This window comes from Ascaphus truei, unplaced genomic scaffold (genome assembly GCF_040206685.1).
Source record: "Ascaphus truei isolate aAscTru1 unplaced genomic scaffold, aAscTru1.hap1 HAP1_SCAFFOLD_1464, whole genome shotgun sequence".
Taxonomy (NCBI): Eukaryota; Metazoa; Chordata; class Amphibia; order Anura; family Ascaphidae; genus Ascaphus; species Ascaphus truei.
Window position 1 is genome coordinate 14,589 of NW_027454349.1, and position 20,528 is coordinate 35,116.

Here is a 20,528-nt window from a genome sequence, read left to right on the forward strand (position 1 = left end):
AATAGGGAAACAAATACGGTGTACTGTATATATATATTTATGAAAAAAACAGCACATTTACAATCAAATCTGGATTTGAAAAAATGGACGGTCCTTGCTTGCAGGATATGATATGGGGTTTTTATTTCACCCCCTCCCCACCCTAGTTCTACATGGTATGTCTGGGTCTCTGTAGCCAGACAACCCCCTGTGATGATATCACAAAGGGAGTGTACAGTACGTTCTAGAGTTTCTAGGCTCCAAAGTAACAAAGAGCAGCATTTAAAAGCAACAGATTGCAGACTATCTGCTGAGCTGTGCAAAAAACAATCTCTATCTATCTATCTATCTATCTATCTATCTATCTATCTATCTATCTATCTATCTATCTATCTATCTATCTATCTATCTATCTATCTCTATCCATGGAGCAGCAGACAGTGTTAGCTTGCTTCTATATTTATGCAAATGCCAGGTAAACAGCCATGCTGGTAAGGGCCAAAGTGTCACGTTTGCCAGCAGGACAGGGCACCTCTCCCTTTTTATGCAGCAGCAGCAGCAGCAGCAGCAGGTGTCAGTGGAGGTCAGAAAAAGAGAGTGCCAGCAGGTAGGGGAGATGTAGAAAGCCACCCCAGAAATATGGTGTCCCCCTGTCTCTCCGGCAGCTGAAATGACAGAGCTGAGCGGTGTTCAAAGTGATTGCTTCTTTCTTTTAAAACTAAGAAGAAGTACCTTACGGCGAAGCTTGGCTGCTCTGGGTGCTTGTTGGATGGGGGGGAGGGTTTGGTTTGGCTTTGCTTTGCTTTGCTTTGCTTTGCTTCGCTTCTGGGGGGGGGGGGAGGAGGACGGGGTGTCTTGGATCTATGTTGTTTGACAAATATTCATTGCTGCTGCTGCTGCTGCTGCTGCTGCTGCTGCTGCTGCTGCTGCTGCTGCTGCTGCTGCTGCTGCTGCACAAATGTTTGCATGGAATGGCCTAGGCTGCTCCTTGCTGCAGGTGCTGGCTGCAGCGGCTCAGATACTAGGCCTCAGGTACTGTGTTGCTTGCTGCACCAATGACCAAGCTGCTCTCTCCACAAGGGTGACAGTTGTCCTGGGACAGGGCTAGTTGCCCCCAGCGCGCCATTGCAACTCATACTTACCTGGCAGGGGAGTTTTAAGCCATGCTCCAGCAGGTGGCTCTCCCAGGGCGAGGCTAGCTCATTGCACTTGGAGCTAGCTGACCTCTGCGATTTCCCCACATGCGGGAAACTCGACTGCACAATTTCTGGTAGTGGGGGACTGCGTGCGCGCTCTCCCCTGTTTTTGGATGGTTACAAAAAACAGAAACAGGTGTTTGTTCAGACAAGCTGCTGCTATTCCCACTGCTTGGGCTTTGGGCATGGTCAATAACTGCTGGCAAAAAGGAGCACCATGTACAATAAATAGCCAGCTAGCAACATCTCAAACAGGGACAAATGACAATGATGTACCTGCACAGACGTTTAGGAATAAGTTCACAGGTGGATTGGGAAATAGGGAAACAAATACTGTGTACTGTATATATATATTTATGAAAAAAACAGCACATTTACAATCAAATCTGGATTTGAAAAAATGGACGGTCCTTGCTTGCAGGATATGATATGGGGTTTTTATTTCACCCCCTCCCCACCCTAGTTCTACATGGTATGTCTGGGTCTCTGTAGCCAGACAACCCCCTGTGATGATATCACAAAGGGAGTGTACAGTACGTTCTAGAGTTTCTAGGCTCCAAAGTAACAAAGAGCAGCATTTAAAAGCAACAGATTGCAGACTATCTGCTGAGCTGTGCAAAAAACAATCTCTATCTATCTATCTATCTATCTATCTATCTATCTATCTATCTATCTATCTCTATCCATGGAGCAGCAGACAGTGTTAGCTTGCTTCTATATTTATGCAAATGCCAGGTAAACAGCCATGCTGGTAAGGGCCAAAGTGTCACGTTTGCCAGCAGGACAGGGCACCTCTCCCTTTTTATGCAGCAGCAGCAGCAGCAGCAGCAGGTGTCAGTGGAGGTCAGAAAAAGAGAGTGCCAGCAGGTAGGGGAGATGTAGAAAGCCACCCCAGAAATATGGTGTCCCCCTGTCTCTCCGGCAGCTGAAATGACAGAGCTGAGCGGTGTTCAAAGTGATTGCTTCTTTCTTTTAAAACTAAGAAGAAGTACCTTACGGCGAAGCTTGGCTGCTCTGGGTGCTTGTTGGATGGGGGGGAGGGTTTGGTTTGGCTTTGCTTTGCTTTGCTTTGCTTTGCTTCGCTTCTGGGGGGGGGGGGAGGAGGACGGGGTGTCTTGGATCTATGTTGTTTGACAAATATTCATTGCTGCTGCTGCTGCTGCTGCTGCTGCTGCTGCTGCTGCTGCTGCTGCTGCACAAATGTTTGCATGGAATGGCCTAGGCTGCTCCTTGCTGCAGGTGCTGGCTGCAGCGGCTCAGATACTAGGCCTCAGGTACTGTGTTGCTTGCTGCACCAATGACCAAGCTGCTCTCTCCACAAGGGTGACAGTTGTCCTGGGACAGGGCTAGTTGCCCCCAGCGCGCCATTGCAACTCATACTTACCTGGCAGGGGAGTTTTAAGCCATGCTCCAGCAGGTGGCTCTCCCAGGGCGAGGCTAGCTCATTGCACTTGGAGCTAGCTGACCTCTGCGATTTCCCCACATGCGGGAAACTCGACTGCACAATTTCTGGTAGTGGGGGACTGCGTGCGCGCTCTCCCCTGTTTTTGGATGGTTACAAAAAACAGAAACAGGTGTTTGTTCAGACAAGCTGCTGCTATTCCCACTGCTTGGGCTTTGGGCATGGTCAATAACTGCTGGCAAAAAGGAGCACCATGTACAATAAATAGCCAGCTAGCAACATCTCAAACAGGGACAAATGACAATGATGTACCTGCACAGACGTTTAGGAATAAGTTCACAGGTGGATTGGGAAATAGGGAAACAAATACTGTGTACTGTATATATATATTTATGAAAAAAACAGCACATTTACAATCAAATCTGGATTTGAAAAAATGGACGGTCCTTGCTTGCAGGATATGATATGGGGTTTTTATTTCACCCCCTCCCCACCCTAGTTCTACATGGTATGTCTGGGTCTCTGTAGCCAGACAACCCCCTGTGATGATATCACAAAGGGAGTGTACAGTACGTTCTAGAGTTTCTAGGCTCCAAAGTAACAAAGAGCAGCATTTAAAAGCAACAGATTGCAGACTATCTGCTGAGCTGTGCAAAAAACAATCTCTATCTATCTATCTATCTATCTATCTATCTATCTATCTATCTATCTATCTATCTATCTATCTCTATCCATGGAGCAGCAGACAGTGTTAGCTTGCTTCTATATTTATGCAAATGCCAGGTAAACAGCCATGCTGGTAAGGGCCAAAGTGTCACGTTTGCCAGCAGGACAGGGCACCTCTCCCTTTTTATGCAGCAGCAGCAGCAGCAGCAGCAGGTGTCAGTGGAGGTCAGAAAAAGAGAGTGCCAGCAGGTAGGGGAGATGTAGAAAGCCACCCCAGAAATATGGTGTCCCCCTGTCTCTCCGGCAGCTGAAATGACAGAGCTGAGCGGTGTTCAAAGTGATTGCTTCTTTCTTTTAAAACTAAGAAGAAGTACCTTACGGCGAAGCTTGGCTGCTCTGGGTGCTTGTTGGATGGGGGGGAGGGTTTGGTTTGGCTTTGCTTTGCTTTGCTTTGCTTTGCTTCGCTTCTGGGGGGGGGGGGAGGAGGACGGGGTGTCTTGGATCTATGTTGTTTGACAAATATTCATTGCTGCTGCTGCTGCTGCTGCTGCTGCTGCTGCTGCTGCTGCTGCACAAATGTTTGCATGGAATGGCCTAGGCTGCTCCTTGCTGCAGGTGCTGGCTGCAGCGGCTCAGATACTAGGCCTCAGGTACTGTGTTGCTTGCTGCACCAATGACCAAGCTGCTCTCTCCACAAGGGTGACAGTTGTCCTGGGACAGGGCTAGTTGCCCCCAGCGCGCCATTGCAACTCATACTTACCTGGCAGGGGAGTTTTAAGCCATGCTCCAGCAGGTGGCTCTCCCAGGGCGAGGCTAGCTCATTGCACTTGGAGCTAGCTGACCTCTGCGATTTCCCCACATGCGGGAAACTCGACTGCACAATTTCTGGTAGTGGGGGACTGCGTGCGCGCTCTCCCCTGTTTTTGGATGGTTACAAAAAACAGAAACAGGTGTTTGTTCAGACAAGCTGCTGCTATTCCCACTGCTTGGGCTTTGGGCATGGTCAATAACTGCTGGCAAAAAGGAGCACCATGTACAATAAATAGCCAGCTAGCAACATCTCAAACAGGGACAAATGACAATGATGTACCTGCACAGACGTTTAGGAATAAGTTCACAGGTGGATTGGGAAATAGGGAAACAAATACTGTGTACTGTATATATATATTTATGAAAAAAACAGCACATTTACAATCAAATCTGGATTTGAAAAAATGGACGGTCCTTGCTTGCAGGATATGATATGGGGTTTTTATTTCACCCCCTCCCCACCCTAGTTCTACATGGTATGTCTGGGTCTCTGTAGCCAGACAACCCCCTGTGATGATATCACAAAGGGAGTGTACAGTACGTTCTAGAGTTTCTAGGCTCCAAAGTAACAAAGAGCAGCATTTAAAAGCAACAGATTGCAGACTATCTGCTGAGCTGTGCAAAAAACAATCTCTATCTATCTATCTATCTATCTATCTATCTATCTATCTATCTATCTATCTATCTATCTCTATCCATGGAGCAGCAGACAGTGTTAGCTTGCTTCTATATTTATGCAAATGCCAGGTAAACAGCCATGCTGGTAAGGGCCAAAGTGTCACGTTTGCCAGCAGGACAGGGCACCTCTCCCTTTTTATGCAGCAGCAGCAGCAGCAGCAGCAGGTGTCAGTGGAGGTCAGAAAAAGAGAGTGCCAGCAGGTAGGGGAGATGTAGAAAGCCACCCCAGAAATATGGTGTCCCCCTGTCTCTCCGGCAGCTGAAATGACAGAGCTGAGCGGTGTTCAAAGTGATTGCTTCTTTCTTTTAAAACTAAGAAGAAGTACCTTACGGCGAAGCTTGGCTGCTCTGGGTGCTTGTTGGATGGGGGGGAGGGTTTGGTTTGGCTTTGCTTTGCTTTGCTTTGCTTTGCTTCGCTTCTGGGGGGGGGGGGAGGAGGACGGGGTGTCTTGGATCTATGTTGTTTGACAAATATTCATTGCTGCTGCTGCTGCTGCTGCTGCTGCTGCTGCTGCTGCTGCTGCTGCTGCACAAATGTTTGCATGGAATGGCCTAGGCTGCTCCTTGCTGCAGGTGCTGGCTGCAGCGGCTCAGATACTAGGCCTCAGGTACTGTGTTGCTTGCTGCACCAATGACCAAGCTGCTCTCTCCACAAGGGTGACAGTTGTCCTGGGACAGGGCTAGTTGCCCCCAGCGCGCCATTGCAACTCATACTTACCTGGCAGGGGAGTTTTAAGCCATGCTCCAGCAGGTGGCTCTCCCAGGGCGAGGCTAGCTCATTGCACTTGGAGCTAGCTGACCTCTGCGATTTCCCCACATGCGGGAAACTCGACTGCACAATTTCTGGTAGTGGGGGACTGCGTGCGCGCTCTCCCCTGTTTTTGGATGGTTACAAAAAACAGAAACAGGTGTTTGTTCAGACAAGCTGCTGCTATTCCCACTGCTTGGGCTTTGGGCATGGTCAATAACTGCTGGCAAAAAGGAGCACCATGTACAATAAATAGCCAGCTAGCAACATCTCAAACAGGGACAAATGACAATGATGTACCTGCACAGACGTTTAGGAATAAGTTCACAGGTGGATTGGGAAATAGGGAAACAAATACTGTGTACTGTATATATATATTTATGAAAAAAACAGCACATTTACAATCAAATCTGGATTTGAAAAAATGGACGGTCCTTGCTTGCAGGATATGATATGGGGTTTTTATTTCACCCCCTCCCCACCCTAGTTCTACATGGTATGTCTGGGTCTCTGTAGCCAGACAACCCCCTGTGATGATATCACAAAGGGAGTGTACAGTACGTTCTAGAGTTTCTAGGCTCCAAAGTAACAAAGAGCAGCATTTAAAAGCAACAGATTGCAGACTATCTGCTGAGCTGTGCAAAAAACAATCTCTATCTATCTATCTATCTATCTATCTATCTATCTATCTATCTATCTATCTATCTATCTATCTCTATCCATGGAGCAGCAGACAGTGTTAGCTTGCTTCTATATTTATGCAAATGCCAGGTAAACAGCCATGCTGGTAAGGGCCAAAGTGTCACGTTTGCCAGCAGGACAGGGCACCTCTCCCTTTTTATGCAGCAGCAGCAGCAGCAGCAGCAGGTGTCAGTGGAGGTCAGAAAAAGAGAGTGCCAGCAGGTAGGGGAGATGTAGAAAGCCACCCCAGAAATATGGTGTCCCCCTGTCTCTCCGGCAGCTGAAATGACAGAGCTGAGCGGTGTTCAAAGTGATTGCTTCTTTCTTTTAAAACTAAGAAGAAGTACCTTACGGCGAAGCTTGGCTGCTCTGGGTGCTTGTTGGATGGGGGGGAGGGTTTGGTTTGGCTTTGCTTTGCTTTGCTTTGCTTTGCTTCGCTTCTGGGGGGGGGGGGAGGAGGACGGGGTGTCTTGGATCTATGTTGTTTGACAAATATTCATTGCTGCTGCTGCTGCTGCTGCTGCTGCTGCTGCTGCTGCTGCTGCACAAATGTTTGCATGGAATGGCCTAGGCTGCTCCTTGCTGCAGGTGCTGGCTGCAGCGGCTCAGATACTAGGCCTCAGGTACTGTGTTGCTTGCTGCACCAATGACCAAGCTGCTCTCTCCACAAGGGTGACAGTTGTCCTGGGACAGGGCTAGTTGCCCCCAGCGCGCCATTGCAACTCATACTTACCTGGCAGGGGAGTTTTAAGCCATGCTCCAGCAGGTGGCTCTCCCAGGGCGAGGCTAGCTCATTGCACTTGGAGCTAGCTGACCTCTGCGATTTCCCCACATGCGGGAAACTCGACTGCACAATTTCTGGTAGTGGGGGACTGCGTGCGCGCTCTCCCCTGTTTTTGGATGGTTACAAAAAACAGAAACAGGTGTTTGTTCAGACAAGCTGCTGCTATTCCCACTGCTTGGGCTTTGGGCATGGTCAATAACTGCTGGCAAAAAGGAGCACCATGTACAATAAATAGCCAGCTAGCAACATCTCAAACAGGGACAAATGACAATGATGTACCTGCACAGACGTTTAGGAATAAGTTCACAGGTGGATTGGGAAATAGGGAAACAAATACTGTGTACTGTATATATATATTTATGAAAAAAACAGCACATTTACAATCAAATCTGGATTTGAAAAAATGGACGGTCCTTGCTTGCAGGATATGATATGGGGTTTTTATTTCACCCCCTCCCCACCCTAGTTCTACATGGTATGTCTGGGTCTCTGTAGCCAGACAACCCCCTGTGATGATATCACAAAGGGAGTGTACAGTACGTTCTAGAGTTTCTAGGCTCCAAAGTAACAAAGAGCAGCATTTAAAAGCAACAGATTGCAGACTATCTGCTGAGCTGTGCAAAAAACAATCTCTATCTATCTATCTATCTATCTATCTATCTATCTATCTATCTATCTATCTATCTATCTCTATCCATGGAGCAGCAGACAGTGTTAGCTTGCTTCTATATTTATGCAAATGCCAGGTAAACAGCCATGCTGGTAAGGGCCAAAGTGTCACGTTTGCCAGCAGGACAGGGCACCTCTCCCTTTTTATGCAGCAGCAGCAGCAGCAGCAGCAGGTGTCAGTGGAGGTCAGAAAAAGAGAGTGCCAGCAGGTAGGGGAGATGTAGAAAGCCACCCCAGAAATATGGTGTCCCCCTGTCTCTCCGGCAGCTGAAATGACAGAGCTGAGCGGTGTTCAAAGTGATTGCTTCTTTCTTTTAAAACTAAGAAGAAGTACCTTACGGCGAAGCTTGGCTGCTCTGGGTGCTTGTTGGATGGGGGGGAGGGTTTGGTTTGGCTTTGCTTTGCTTTGCTTTGCTTTGCTTCGCTTCTGGGGGGGGGGGGAGGAGGACGGGGTGTCTTGGATCTATGTTGTTTGACAAATATTCATTGCTGCTGCTGCTGCTGCTGCTGCTGCTGCTGCTGCTGCTGCTGCTGCTGCACAAATGTTTGCATGGAATGGCCTAGGCTGCTCCTTGCTGCAGGTGCTGGCTGCAGCGGCTCAGATACTAGGCCTCAGGTACTGTGTTGCTTGCTGCACCAATGACCAAGCTGCTCTCTCCACAAGGGTGACAGTTGTCCTGGGACAGGGCTAGTTGCCCCCAGCGCGCCATTGCAACTCATACTTACCTGGCAGGGGAGTTTTAAGCCATGCTCCAGCAGGTGGCTCTCCCAGGGCGAGGCTAGCTCATTGCACTTGGAGCTAGCTGACCTCTGCGATTTCCCCACATGCGGGAAACTCGACTGCACAATTTCTGGTAGTGGGGGACTGCGTGCGCGCTCTCCCCTGTTTTTGGATGGTTACAAAAAACAGAAACAGGTGTTTGTTCAGACAAGCTGCTGCTATTCCCACTGCTTGGGCTTTGGGCATGGTCAATAACTGCTGGCAAAAAGGAGCACCATGTACAATAAATAGCCAGCTAGCAACATCTCAAACAGGGACAAATGACAATGATGTACCTGCACAGACGTTTAGGAATAAGTTCACAGGTGGATTGGGAAATAGGGAAACAAATACTGTGTACTGTATATATATATTTATGAAAAAAACAGCACATTTACAATCAAATCTGGATTTGAAAAAATGGACGGTCCTTGCTTGCAGGATATGATATGGGGTTTTTATTTCACCCCCTCCCCACCCTAGTTCTACATGGTATGTCTGGGTCTCTGTAGCCAGACAACCCCCTGTGATGATATCACAAAGGGAGTGTACAGTACGTTCTAGAGTTTCTAGGCTCCAAAGTAACAAAGAGCAGCATTTAAAAGCAACAGATTGCAGACTATCTGCTGAGCTGTGCAAAAAACAATCTCTATCTATCTATCTATCTATCTATCTATCTATCTATCTATCTATCTATCTATCTATCTATCTCTATCCATGGAGCAGCAGACAGTGTTAGCTTGCTTCTATATTTATGCAAATGCCAGGTAAACAGCCATGCTGGTAAGGGCCAAAGTGTCACGTTTGCCAGCAGGACAGGGCACCTCTCCCTTTTTATGCAGCAGCAGCAGCAGCAGCAGCAGCAGCAGGTGTCAGTGGAGGTCAGAAAAAGAGAGTGCCAGCAGGTAGGGGAGATGTAGAAAGCCACCCCAGAAATATGGTGTCCCCCTGTCTCTCCGGCAGCTGAAATGACAGAGCTGAGCGGTGTTCAAAGTGATTGCTTCTTTCTTTTAAAACTAAGAAGAAGTACCTTACGGCGAAGCTTGGCTGCTCTGGGTGCTTGTTGGATGGGGGGGAGGGTTTGCTTTGGCTTTGCTTTGCTTTGCTTTGCTTTGCTTTGCTTTGCTTTGCTTTGCTTTGCTTTGCTTTGCTTTGCTTCGCTTCTGGGGGGGGGGGGGAGGAGGACGGGGTGTCTTGGATCTATGTTGTTTGACAAATATTCATTGCTGCTGCTGCTGCTGCTGCTGCTGCTGCTGCTGCTGCAGCACAAATGTTTGCATGGAATGGCCTAGGCTGCTCCTTGCTGCAGGTGCTGGCTGCAGCGGCTCAGATACTAGGCCTCAGGTACTGTGTTGCTTGCTGCACCAATGACCAAGCTGCTCTCTCCACAAGGGTGACAGTTGTCCTGGGACAGGGCTAGTTGCCCCCAGCGCGCCATTGCAACTCATACTTACCTGGCAGGGGAGTTTTAAGCCATGCTCCAGCAGGTGGCTCTCCCAGGGCGAGGCTAGCTCATTGCACTTGGAGCTAGCTGACCTCTGCGATTTCCCCACATGCGGGAAACTCGACTGCACAATTTCTGGTAGTGGGGGACTGCGTGCGCGCTCTCCCCTGTTTTTGGATGGTTACAAAAAACAGAAACAGGTGTTTGTTCAGACAAGCTGCTGCTATTCCCACTGCTTGGGCTTTGGGCATGGTCAATAACTGCTGGCAAAAAGGAGCACCATGTACAATAAATAGCCAGCTAGCAACATCTCAAACAGGGACAAATGACAATGATGTACCTGCACAGACGTTTAGGAATAAGTTCACAGGTGGATTGGGAAATAGGGAAACAAATACTGTGTACTGTATATATATATTTATGAAAAAAACAGCACATTTACAATCAAATCTGGATTTGAAAAAATGGACGGTCCTTGCTTGCAGGATATGATATGGGGTTTTTATTTCACCCCCTCCCCACCCTAGTTCTACATGGTATGTCTGGGTCTCTGTAGCCAGACAACCCCCTGTGATGATATCACAAAGGGAGTGTACAGTACGTTCTAGAGTTTCTAGGCTCCAAAGTAACAAAGAGCAGCATTTAAAAGCAACAGATTGCAGACTATCTGCTGAGCTGTGCAAAAAACAATCTCTATCTATCTATCTATCTATCTATCTATCTATCTATCTATCTATCTATCTATCTCTATCCATGGAGCAGCAGACAGTGTTAGCTTGCTTCTATATTTATGCAAATGCCAGGTAAACAGCCATGCTGGTAAGGGCCAAAGTGTCACGTTTGCCAGCAGGACAGGGCACCTCTCCCTTTTTATGCAGCAGCAGCAGCAGCAGCAGCAGGTGTCAGTGGAGGTCAGAAAAAGAGAGTGCCAGCAGGTAGGGGAGATGTAGAAAGCCACCCCAGAAATATGGTGTCCCCCTGTCTCTCCGGCAGCTGAAATGACAGAGCTGAGCGGTGTTCAAAGTGATTGCTTCTTTCTTTTAAAACTAAGAAGAAGTACCTTACGGCGAAGCTTGGCTGCTCTGGGTGCTTGTTGGATGGGGGGGAGGGTTTGGTTTGGCTTTGCTTTGCTTTGCTTTGCTTTGCTTCGCTTCTGGGGGGGGGGGGAGGAGGACGGGGTGTCTTGGATCTATGTTGTTTGACAAATATTCATTGCTGCTGCTGCTGCTGCTGCTGCTGCTGCTGCTGCTGCTGCTGCTGCTGCTGCACAAATGTTTGCATGGAATGGCCTAGGCTGCTCCTTGCTGCAGGTGCTGGCTGCAGCGGCTCAGATACTAGGCCTCAGGTACTGTGTTGCTTGCTGCACCAATGACCAAGCTGCTCTCTCCACAAGGGTGACAGTTGTCCTGGGACAGGGCTAGTTGCCCCCAGCGCGCCATTGCAACTCATACTTACCTGGCAGGGGAGTTTTAAGCCATGCTCCAGCAGGTGGCTCTCCCAGGGCGAGGCTAGCTCATTGCACTTGGAGCTAGCTGACCTCTGCGATTTCCCCACATGCGGGAAACTCGACTGCACAATTTCTGGTAGTGGGGGACTGCGTGCGCGCTCTCCCCTGTTTTTGGATGGTTACAAAAAACAGAAACAGGTGTTTGTTCAGACAAGCTGCTGCTATTCCCACTGCTTGGGCTTTGGGCATGGTCAATAACTGCTGGCAAAAAGGAGCACCATGTACAATAAATAGCCAGCTAGCAACATCTCAAACAGGGACAAATGACAATGATGTACCTGCACAGACGTTTAGGAATAAGTTCACAGGTGGATTGGGAAATAGGGAAACAAATACTGTGTACTGTATATATATATTTATGAAAAAAACAGCACATTTACAATCAAATCTGGATTTGAAAAAATGGACGGTCCTTGCTTGCAGGATATGATATGGGGTTTTTATTTCACCCCCTCCCCACCCTAGTTCTACATGGTATGTCTGGGTCTCTGTAGCCAGACAACCCCCTGTGATGATATCACAAAGGGAGTGTACAGTACGTTCTAGAGTTTCTAGGCTCCAAAGTAACAAAGAGCAGCATTTAAAAGCAACAGATTGCAGACTATCTGCTGAGCTGTGCAAAAAACAATCTCTATCTATCTATCTATCTATCTATCTATCTATCTATCTATCTATCTATCTCTATCCATGGAGCAGCAGACAGTGTTAGCTTGCTTCTATATTTATGCAAATGCCAGGTAAACAGCCATGCTGGTAAGGGCCAAAGTGTCACGTTTGCCAGCAGGACAGGGCACCTCTCCCTTTTTATGCAGCAGCAGCAGCAGCAGCAGCAGCAGCAGGTGTCAGTGGAGGTCAGAAAAAGAGAGTGCCAGCAGGTAGGGGAGATGTAGAAAGCCACCCCAGAAATATGGTGTCCCCCTGTCTCTCCGGCAGCTGAAATGACAGAGCTGAGCGGTGTTCAAAGTGATTGCTTCTTTCTTTTAAAACTAAGAAGAAGTACCTTACGGCGAAGCTTGGCTGCTCTGGGTGCTTGTTGGATGGGGGGGAGGGTTTGGTTTGGCTTTGCTTTGCTTTGCTTTGCTTTGCTTTGCTTTGCTTTGCTTTGCTTTGCTTCGCTTCTGGGGGGGGGGGGAGGAGGACGGGGTGTCTTGGATCTATGTTGTTTGACAAATATTCATTGCTGCTGCTGCTGCTGCTGCTGCTGCTGCTGCTGCTGCTGCTGCAGCACAAATGTTTGCATGGAATGGCCTAGGCTGCTCCTTGCTGCAGGTGCTGGCTGCAGCGGCTCAGATACTAGGCCTCAGGTACTGTGTTGCTTGCTGCACCAATGACCAAGCTGCTCTCTCCACAAGGGTGACAGTTGTCCTGGGACAGGGCTAGTTGCCCCCAGCGCGCCATTGCAACTCATACTTACCTGGCAGGGGAGTTTTAAGCCATGCTCCAGCAGGTGGCTCTCCCAGGGCGAGGCTAGCTCATTGCACTTGGAGCTAGCTGACCTCTGCGATTTCCCCACATGCGGGAAACTCGACTGCACAATTTCTGGTAGTGGGGGACTGCGTGCGCGCTCTCCCCTGTTTTTGGATGGTTACAAAAAACAGAAACAGGTGTTTGTTCAGACAAGCTGCTGCTATTCCCACTGCTTGGGCTTTGGGCATGGTCAATAACTGCTGGCAAAAAGGAGCACCATGTACAATAAATAGCCAGCTAGCAACATCTCAAACAGGGACAAATGACAATGATGTACCTGCACAGACGTTTAGGAATAAGTTCACAGGTGGATTGGGAAATAGGGAAACAAATACTGTGTACTGTATATATATATTTATGAAAAAAACAGCACATTTACAATCAAATCTGGATTTGAAAAAATGGACGGTCCTTGCTTGCAGGATATGATATGGGGTTTTTATTTCACCCCCTCCCCACCCTAGTTCTACATGGTATGTCTGGGTCTCTGTAGCCAGACAACCCCCTGTGATGATATCACAAAGGGAGTGTACAGTACGTTCTAGAGTTTCTAGGCTCCAAAGTAACAAAGAGCAGCATTTAAAAGCAACAGATTGCAGACTATCTGCTGAGCTGTGCAAAAAACAATCTCTATCTATCTATCTATCTATCTATCTATCTATCTATCTATCTATCTATCTCTATCCATGGAGCAGCAGACAGTGTTAGCTTGCTTCTATATTTATGCAAATGCCAGGTAAACAGCCATGCTGGTAAGGGCCAAAGTGTCACGTTTGCCAGCAGGACAGGGCACCTCTCCCTTTTTATGCAGCAGCAGCAGCAGCAGGTGTCAGTGGAGGTCAGAAAAAGAGAGTGCCAGCAGGTAGGGGAGATGTAGAAAGCCACCCCAGAAATATGGTGTCCCCCTGTCTCTCCGGCAGCTGAAATGACAGAGCTGAGCGGTGTTCAAAGTGATTGCTTCTTTCTTTTAAAACTAAGAAGAAGTACCTTACGGCGAAGCTTGGCTGCTCTGGGTGCTTGTTGGATGGGGGGGAGGGTTTGGTTTGGCTTTGCTTTGCTTTGCTTTGCTTTGCTTCGCTTCTGGGGGGGGGGGGGAGGAGGACGGGGTGTCTTGGATCTATGTTGTTTGACAAATATTCATTGCTGCTGCTGCTGCTGCTGCTGCTGCTGCTGCTGCTGCAGCACAAATGTTTGCATGGAATGGCCTAGGCTGCTCCTTGCTGCAGGTGCTGGCTGCAGCGGCTCAGATACTAGGCCTCAGGTACTGTGTTGCTTGCTGCACCAATGACCAAGCTGCTCTCTCCACAAGGGTGACAGTTGTCCTGGGACAGGGCTAGTTGCCCCCAGCGCGCCATTGCAACTCATACTTACCTGGCAGGGGAGTTTTAAGCCATGCTCCAGCAGGTGGCTCTCCCAGGGCGAGGCTAGCTCATTGCACTTGGAGCTAGCTGACCTCTGCGATTTCCCCACATGCGGGAAACTCGACTGCACAATTTCTGGTAGTGGGGGACTGCGTGCGCGCTCTCCCCTGTTTTTGGATGGTTACAAAAAACAGAAACAGGTGTTTGTTCAGACAAGCTGCTGCTATTCCCACTGCTTGGGCTTTGGGCATGGTCAATAACTGCTGGCAAAAAGGAGCACCATGTACAATAAATAGCCAGCTAGCAACATCTCAAACAGGGACAAATGACAATGATGTACCTGCACAGACGTTTAGGAATAAGTTCACAGGTGGATTGGGAAATAGGGAAACAAATACTGTGTACTGTATATATATATTTATGAAAAAAACAGCACATTTACAATCAAATCTGGATTTGAAAAAATGGACGGTCCTTGCTTGCAGGATATGATATGGGGTTTTTATTTCACCCCCTCCCCACCCTAGTTCTACATGGTATGTCTGGGTCTCTGTAGCCAGACAACCCCCTGTGATGATATCACAAAGGGAGTGTACAGTACGTTCTAGAGTTTCTAGGCTCCAAAGTAACAAAGAGCAGCATTTAAAAGCAACAGATTGCAGACTATCTGCTGAGCTGTGCAAAAAACAATCTCTATCTATCTATCTATCTATCTATCTATCTATCTATCTATCTATCTATCTATCTCTATCCATGGAGCAGCAGACAGTGTTAGCTTGCTTCTATATTTATGCAAATGCCAGGTAAACAGCCATGCTGGTAAGGGCCAAAGTGTCACGTTTGCCAGCAGGACAGGGCACCTCTCCCTTTTTATGCAGCAGCAGCAGCAGCAGCAGCAGGTGTCAGTGGAGGTCAGAAAAAGAGAGTGCCAGCAGGTAGGGGAGATGTAGAAAGCCACCCCAGAAATATGGTGTCCCCCTGTCTCTCCGGCAGCTGAAATGACAGAGCTGAGCGGTGTTCAAAGTGATTGCTTCTTTCTTTTAAAACTAAGAAGAAGTACCTTACGGCGAAGCTTGGCTGCTCTGGGTGCTTGTTGGATGGGGGGGAGGGTTTGGTTTGGCTTTGCTTTGCTTTGCTTTGCTTTGCTTCGCTTCTGGGGGGGGGGGGAGGAGGACGGGGTGTCTTGGATCTATGTTGTTTGACAAATATTCATTGCTGCTGCTGCTGCTGCTGCTGCTGCTGCTGCTGCTGCTGCTGCTGCTGCTGCACAAATGTTTGCATGGAATGGCCTAGGCTGCTCCTTGCTGCAGGTGCTGGCTGCAGCGGCTCAGATACTAGGCCTCAGGTACTGTGTTGCTTGCTGCACCAATGACCAAGCTGCTCTCTCCACAAGGGTGACAGTTGTCCTGGGACAGGGCTAGTTGCCCCCAGCGCGCCATTGCAACTCATACTTACCTGGCAGGGGAGTTTTAAGCCATGCTCCAGCAGGTGGCTCTCCCAGGGCGAGGCTAGCTCATTGCACTTGGAGCTAGCTGACCTCTGCGATTTCCCCACATGCGGGAAACTCGACTGCACAATTTCTGGTAGTGGGGGACTGCGTGCGCGCTCTCCCCTGTTTTTGGATGGTTACAAAAAACAGAAACAGGTGTTTGTTCAGACAAGCTGCTGCTATTCCCACTGCTTGGGCTTTGGGCATGGTCAATAACTGCTGGCAAAAAGGAGCACCATGTACAATAAATAGCCAGCTAGCAACATCTCAAACAGGGACAAATGACAATGATGTACCTGCACAGACGTTTAGGAATAAGTTCACAGGTGGATTGGGAAATAGGGAAACAAATACTGTGTACTGTATATATATATTTATGAAAAAAACAGCACATTTACAATCAAATCTGGATTTGAAAAAATGGACGGTCCTTGCTTGCAGGATATGATATGGGGTTTTTATTTCACCCCCTCCCCACCCTAGTTCTACATGGTATGTCTGGGTCTCTGTAGCCAGACAACCCCCTGTGATGATATCACAAAGGGAGTGTACAGTACGTTCTAGAGTTTCTAGGCTCCAAAGTAACAAAGAGCAGCATTTAAAAGCAACAGATTGCAGACTATCTGCTGAGCTGTGCAAAAAACAATCTCTATCTATCTATCTATCTATCTATCTATCTATCTATCTATCTATCTATCTCTATCCATGGAGCAGCAGACAGTGTTAGCTTGCTTCTATATTTATGCAAATGCCAGGTAAACAGCCATGCTGGTAAGGGCCAAAGTGTCACGTTTGCCAGCAGGACAGGGCACCTCTCCCTTTTTATGCAGCAGCAGCAGCAGCAGCAGCAGCAGCAGGTGTCAGTGGAGGTCAGAAAAAGAGAGTGCCAGCAGGTAGGGGAGATGTAGAAAGCCACCCCAGAAATATGGTGTCCCCCTGTCTCTCCGGCAGCTGAAATGACAGAGCTGAGCGGTGTTCAAAGTGATTGCTTCTTTCTTTTAAAACTAAGAAGAAGTACCTTACGGCGAAGCTTGGCTGCTCTGGGTGCTTGTTGGATGGGGGGGAGGGTTTGGTTTGGCTTTGCTTTGCTTTGCTTTGCTTTGCTTTGCTTTGCTTTGCTTTGCTTTGCTTTGCTTTGCTTCGCTTCTGGGGGGGGGGGGAGGAGGACGGGGTGTCTTGGATCTATGTTGTTTGACAAATATTCATTGCTGCTGCTGCTGCTGCTGCTGCTGCTGCTGCTGCTGCTGCAGCACAAATGTTTGCATGGAATGGCCTAGGCTGCTCCTTGCTGCAGGTGCTGGCTGCAGCGGCTCAGATACTAGGCCTCAGGTACTGTGTTGCTTGCTGCACCAATGACCAAGCTGCTCTCTCCACAAGGGTGACAGTTGTCCTGGGACAGGGCTAGTTGCCCCCAGCGCGCCATTGCAACTCATACTTACCTGGCAGGGGAGTTTTAAGCCATGCTCCAGCAGGTGGCTCTCCCAGGGCGAGGCTAGCTCATTGCACTTGGAGCTAGCTGACCTCTGCGATTTCCCCACATGCGGGAAACTCGACTGCACAATTTCTGGTAGTGGGGGACTGCGTGCGCGCTCTCCCCTGTTTTTGGATGGTTACAAAAAACAGAAACAGGTGTTTGTTCAGACAAGCTGCTGCTATTCCCACTGCTTGGGCTTTGGGCATGGTCAATAACTGCTGGCAAAAAGGAGCACCATGTACAATAAATAGCCAGCTAGCAACATCTCAAACAGGGACAAATGACAATGATGTACCTGCACAGACGTTTAGGAATAAGTTCACAGGTGGATTGGGAAATAGGGAAACAAATACTGTGTACTGTATATATATATTTATGAAAAAAACAGCACATTTACAATCAAATCTGGATTTGAAAAAATGGACGGTCCTTGCTTGCAGGATATGATATGGGGTTTTTATTTCACCCCCTCCCCACCCTAGTTCTACATGGTATGTCTGGGTCTCTGTAGCCAGACAACCCCCTGTGATGATATCACAAAGGGAGTGTACAGTACGTTCTAGAGTTTCTAGGCTCCAAAGTAACAAAGAGCAGCATTTAAAAGCAACAGATTGCAGACTATCTGCTGAGCTGTGCAAAAAACAATCTCTATCTATCTATCTATCTATCTATCTATCTATCTATCTATCTATCTATCTATCTCTATCCATGGAGCAGCAGACAGTGTTAGCTTGCTTCTATATTTATGCAAATGCCAGGTAAACAGCCATGCTGGTAAGGGCCAAAGTGTCACGTTTGCCAGCAGGACAGGGCACCTCTCCCTTTTTATGCAGCAGCAGCAGCAGCAGGTGTCAGTGGAGGTCAGAAAAAGAGAGTGCCAGCAGGTAGGGGAGATGTAGAAAGCCACCCCAGAAATATGGTGTCCCCCTGTCTCTCCGGCAGCTGAAATGACAGAGCTGAGCGGTGTTCAAAGTGATTGCTTCTTTCTTTTAAAACTAAGAAGAAGTACCTTACGGCGAAGCTTGGCTGCTCTGGGTGCTTGTTGGATGGGGGGGAGGGTTTGGTTTGGCTTTGCTTTGCTTTGCTTTGCTTTGCTTCGCTTCTGGGGGGGGGGGGAGGAGGACGGGGTGTCTTGGATCTATGTTGTTTGACAAATATTCATTGCTGCTGCTGCTGCTGCTGCTGCTGCTGCTGCTGCTGCACAAATGTTTGCATGGAATGGCCTAGGCTGCTCCTTGCTGCAGGTGCTGGCTGCAGCGGCTCAGATACTAGGCCTCAGGTACTGTGTTGCTTGCTGCACCAATGACCAAGCTGCTCTCTCCACAAGGGTGACAGTTGTCCTGGGACAGGGCTAGTTGCCCCCAGCGCGCCATTGCAACTCATACTTACCTGGCAGGGGAGTTTTAAGCCATGCTCCAGCAGGTGGCTCTCCCAGGGCGAGGCTAGCTCATTGCACTTGGAGCTAGCTGACCTCTGCGATTTCCCCACATGCGGGAAACTCGACTGCACAATTTCTGGTAGTGGGGGACTGCGTGCGCGCTCTCCCCTGTTTTTGGATGGTTACAAAAAACAGAAACAGGTGTTTGTTCAGACAAGCTGCTGCTATTCCCACTGCTTGGGCTTTGGGCATGGTCAATAACTGCTGGCAAAAAGGAGCACCATGTACAATAAATAGCCAGCTAGCAACATCTCAAACAGGGACAAATGACAATGATGTACCTGCACAGACGTTTAGGAATAAGTTCACAGGTGGATTGGGAAATAGGGAAACAAATACTGTGTACTGTATATATATATTTATGAAAAAAACAGCACATTTACAATCAAATCTGGATTTGAAAAAATGGACGGTCCTTGCTTGCAGGATATGATATGGGGTTTTTATTTCACCCCCTCCCCACCCTAGTTCTACATGGTATGTCTGGGTCTCTGTAGCCAGACAACCCCCTGTGATGATATCACAAAGGGAGTGTACAGTACGTTCTAGAGTTTCTAGGCTCCAAAGTAACAAAGAGCAGCATTTAAAAGCAACAGATTGCAGACTATCTGCTGAGCTGTGCAAAAAACAATCTCTATCTATCTATCTATCTATCTATCTATCTATCTATCTATCTATCTATCTATCTCTATCCATGGAGCAGCAGACAGTGTTAGCTTGCTTCTATATTTATGCAAATGCCAGGTAAACAGCCATGCTGGTAAGGGCCAAAGTGTCACGTTTGCCAGCAGGACAGGGCACCTCTCCCTTTTTATGCAGCAGCAGCAGCAGCAGGTGTCAGTGGAGGTCAGAAAAAGAGAGTGCCAGCAGGTAGGGGAGATGTAGAAAGCCACCCCAGAAATATGGTGTCCCCCTGTCTCTCCGGCAGCTGAAATGACAGAGCTGAGCGGTGTTCAAAGTGATTGCTTCTTTCTTTTAAAACCAAGAAGAAGTACCTTACGGCGAAGCTTGGCTGCTCTGGGTGCTTGTTGGATGGGGGGGAGGGTTTGGTTTGGCTTTGCTTTGCTTTGCTTTGCTTCGCTTCTGGGGGGGGGGGGAGGAGGACGGGGTGTCTTGGATCTATGTTGTTTGACAAATATTCATTGCTGCTGCTGCTGCTGCTGCTGCTGCTGCTGCTGCTGCTGCTGCTGCTGCACAAATGTTTGCATGGAATGGCCTAGGCTGCTCCTTGCTGCAGGTGCTGGCTGCAGCGGCTCAGATACTAGGCCTCAGGTACTGTGTTGCTTGCTGCACCAATGACCAAGCTGCTCTCTCCACAAGGGTGACAGTTGTCCTGGGACAGGGCTAGTTGCCCCCAGCGCGCCATTGCAACTCATACTTACCTGGCAGGGGAGTTTTAAGCCATGCTCCAGCAGGTGGCTCTCCCAGGGCGAGGCTAGCTCATTGCACTTGGAGCTAGCTGACCTCTGCGATTTCCCCACATGCGGGAAACTCGACTGCACAATTTCTGGTAGTGGGGGACTGCGTGCGCGCTCTCCCCTGTTTTTGGATGGTTACAAAAAACAGAAACAGGTGTTTGTTCAGACAAGCTGCTGCTATTCCCACTGCTTGGGCTTTGGGCATGGTCAATAACTGCTGGCAAAAAGGAGCACCATGTACAATAAATAGCCAGCTAGCAACATCTCAAACAGGGACAAATGACAATGATGTACCTGCACAGACGTTTAGGAATAAGTTCACAGGTGGATTGGGAAATAGGGAAACAAATACTGTGTACTGTATATATATATTTATGAAAAAAACAGCACATTTACAATCAAATCTGGATTTGAAAAAATGGACGGTCCTTGCTTGCAGGATATGATATGGGGTTTTTATTTCACCCCCTCCCCACCCTAGTTCTACATGGTATGTCTGGGTCTCTGTAGCCAGACAACCCCCTGTGATGATATCACAAAGGGAGTGTACAGTACGT

The 20,528-nt window shown here is 48.3% G+C and overlaps 14 non-coding genes across 14 annotated transcripts; all 14 read left to right on the forward strand.

Annotated features, from left to right (window-relative positions):
• The first annotated feature begins 1,113 nt into the window (after nucleotides 1-1,113).
• Nucleotides 1,114-1,281, forward strand: LOC142476127 (U1 spliceosomal RNA). Its single transcript, XR_012791370.1, has one exon. It is a non-coding gene; the product is annotated as a U1 spliceosomal RNA (small nuclear RNA).
• A 1,270-nt stretch (nucleotides 1,282-2,551) lies between these two features.
• On the forward strand, nucleotides 2,552-2,719 carry LOC142476128 (U1 spliceosomal RNA). The gene has a single exon (XR_012791371.1). It is a non-coding gene; the product is annotated as a U1 spliceosomal RNA (small nuclear RNA).
• Nucleotides 2,720-3,995: 1,276 nt separating this feature from the next.
• LOC142476129 (U1 spliceosomal RNA) lies at nucleotides 3,996-4,163 on the forward strand. The gene has a single exon (XR_012791372.1). It is a non-coding gene; the product is annotated as a U1 spliceosomal RNA (small nuclear RNA).
• A 1,278-nt stretch (nucleotides 4,164-5,441) lies between these two features.
• LOC142476130 (U1 spliceosomal RNA) lies at nucleotides 5,442-5,609 on the forward strand. Its single transcript, XR_012791373.1, has one exon. It is a non-coding gene; the product is annotated as a U1 spliceosomal RNA (small nuclear RNA).
• A 1,276-nt stretch (nucleotides 5,610-6,885) lies between these two features.
• On the forward strand, nucleotides 6,886-7,053 carry LOC142476131 (U1 spliceosomal RNA). The gene has a single exon (XR_012791374.1). It is a non-coding gene; the product is annotated as a U1 spliceosomal RNA (small nuclear RNA).
• A 1,278-nt stretch (nucleotides 7,054-8,331) lies between these two features.
• On the forward strand, nucleotides 8,332-8,499 carry LOC142476133 (U1 spliceosomal RNA). Its single transcript, XR_012791376.1, has one exon. It is a non-coding gene; the product is annotated as a U1 spliceosomal RNA (small nuclear RNA).
• Nucleotides 8,500-9,819: 1,320 nt separating this feature from the next.
• LOC142476134 (U1 spliceosomal RNA) lies at nucleotides 9,820-9,987 on the forward strand. The gene has a single exon (XR_012791377.1). It is a non-coding gene; the product is annotated as a U1 spliceosomal RNA (small nuclear RNA).
• Nucleotides 9,988-11,264: 1,277 nt separating this feature from the next.
• LOC142476135 (U1 spliceosomal RNA) lies at nucleotides 11,265-11,432 on the forward strand. The gene has a single exon (XR_012791378.1). It is a non-coding gene; the product is annotated as a U1 spliceosomal RNA (small nuclear RNA).
• A 1,298-nt stretch (nucleotides 11,433-12,730) lies between these two features.
• LOC142476136 (U1 spliceosomal RNA) lies at nucleotides 12,731-12,898 on the forward strand. Its single transcript, XR_012791379.1, has one exon. It is a non-coding gene; the product is annotated as a U1 spliceosomal RNA (small nuclear RNA).
• Nucleotides 12,899-14,154: 1,256 nt separating this feature from the next.
• On the forward strand, nucleotides 14,155-14,322 carry LOC142476137 (U1 spliceosomal RNA). Its single transcript, XR_012791380.1, has one exon. It is a non-coding gene; the product is annotated as a U1 spliceosomal RNA (small nuclear RNA).
• A 1,277-nt stretch (nucleotides 14,323-15,599) lies between these two features.
• LOC142476138 (U1 spliceosomal RNA) lies at nucleotides 15,600-15,767 on the forward strand. The gene has a single exon (XR_012791381.1). It is a non-coding gene; the product is annotated as a U1 spliceosomal RNA (small nuclear RNA).
• Nucleotides 15,768-17,072: 1,305 nt separating this feature from the next.
• On the forward strand, nucleotides 17,073-17,240 carry LOC142476139 (U1 spliceosomal RNA). The gene has a single exon (XR_012791382.1). It is a non-coding gene; the product is annotated as a U1 spliceosomal RNA (small nuclear RNA).
• Nucleotides 17,241-18,496: 1,256 nt separating this feature from the next.
• LOC142476140 (U1 spliceosomal RNA) lies at nucleotides 18,497-18,664 on the forward strand. Its single transcript, XR_012791383.1, has one exon. It is a non-coding gene; the product is annotated as a U1 spliceosomal RNA (small nuclear RNA).
• Nucleotides 18,665-19,927: 1,263 nt separating this feature from the next.
• Nucleotides 19,928-20,095, forward strand: LOC142476141 (U1 spliceosomal RNA). Its single transcript, XR_012791384.1, has one exon. It is a non-coding gene; the product is annotated as a U1 spliceosomal RNA (small nuclear RNA).
• Nucleotides 20,096-20,528: the final 433 nt, after the last annotated feature.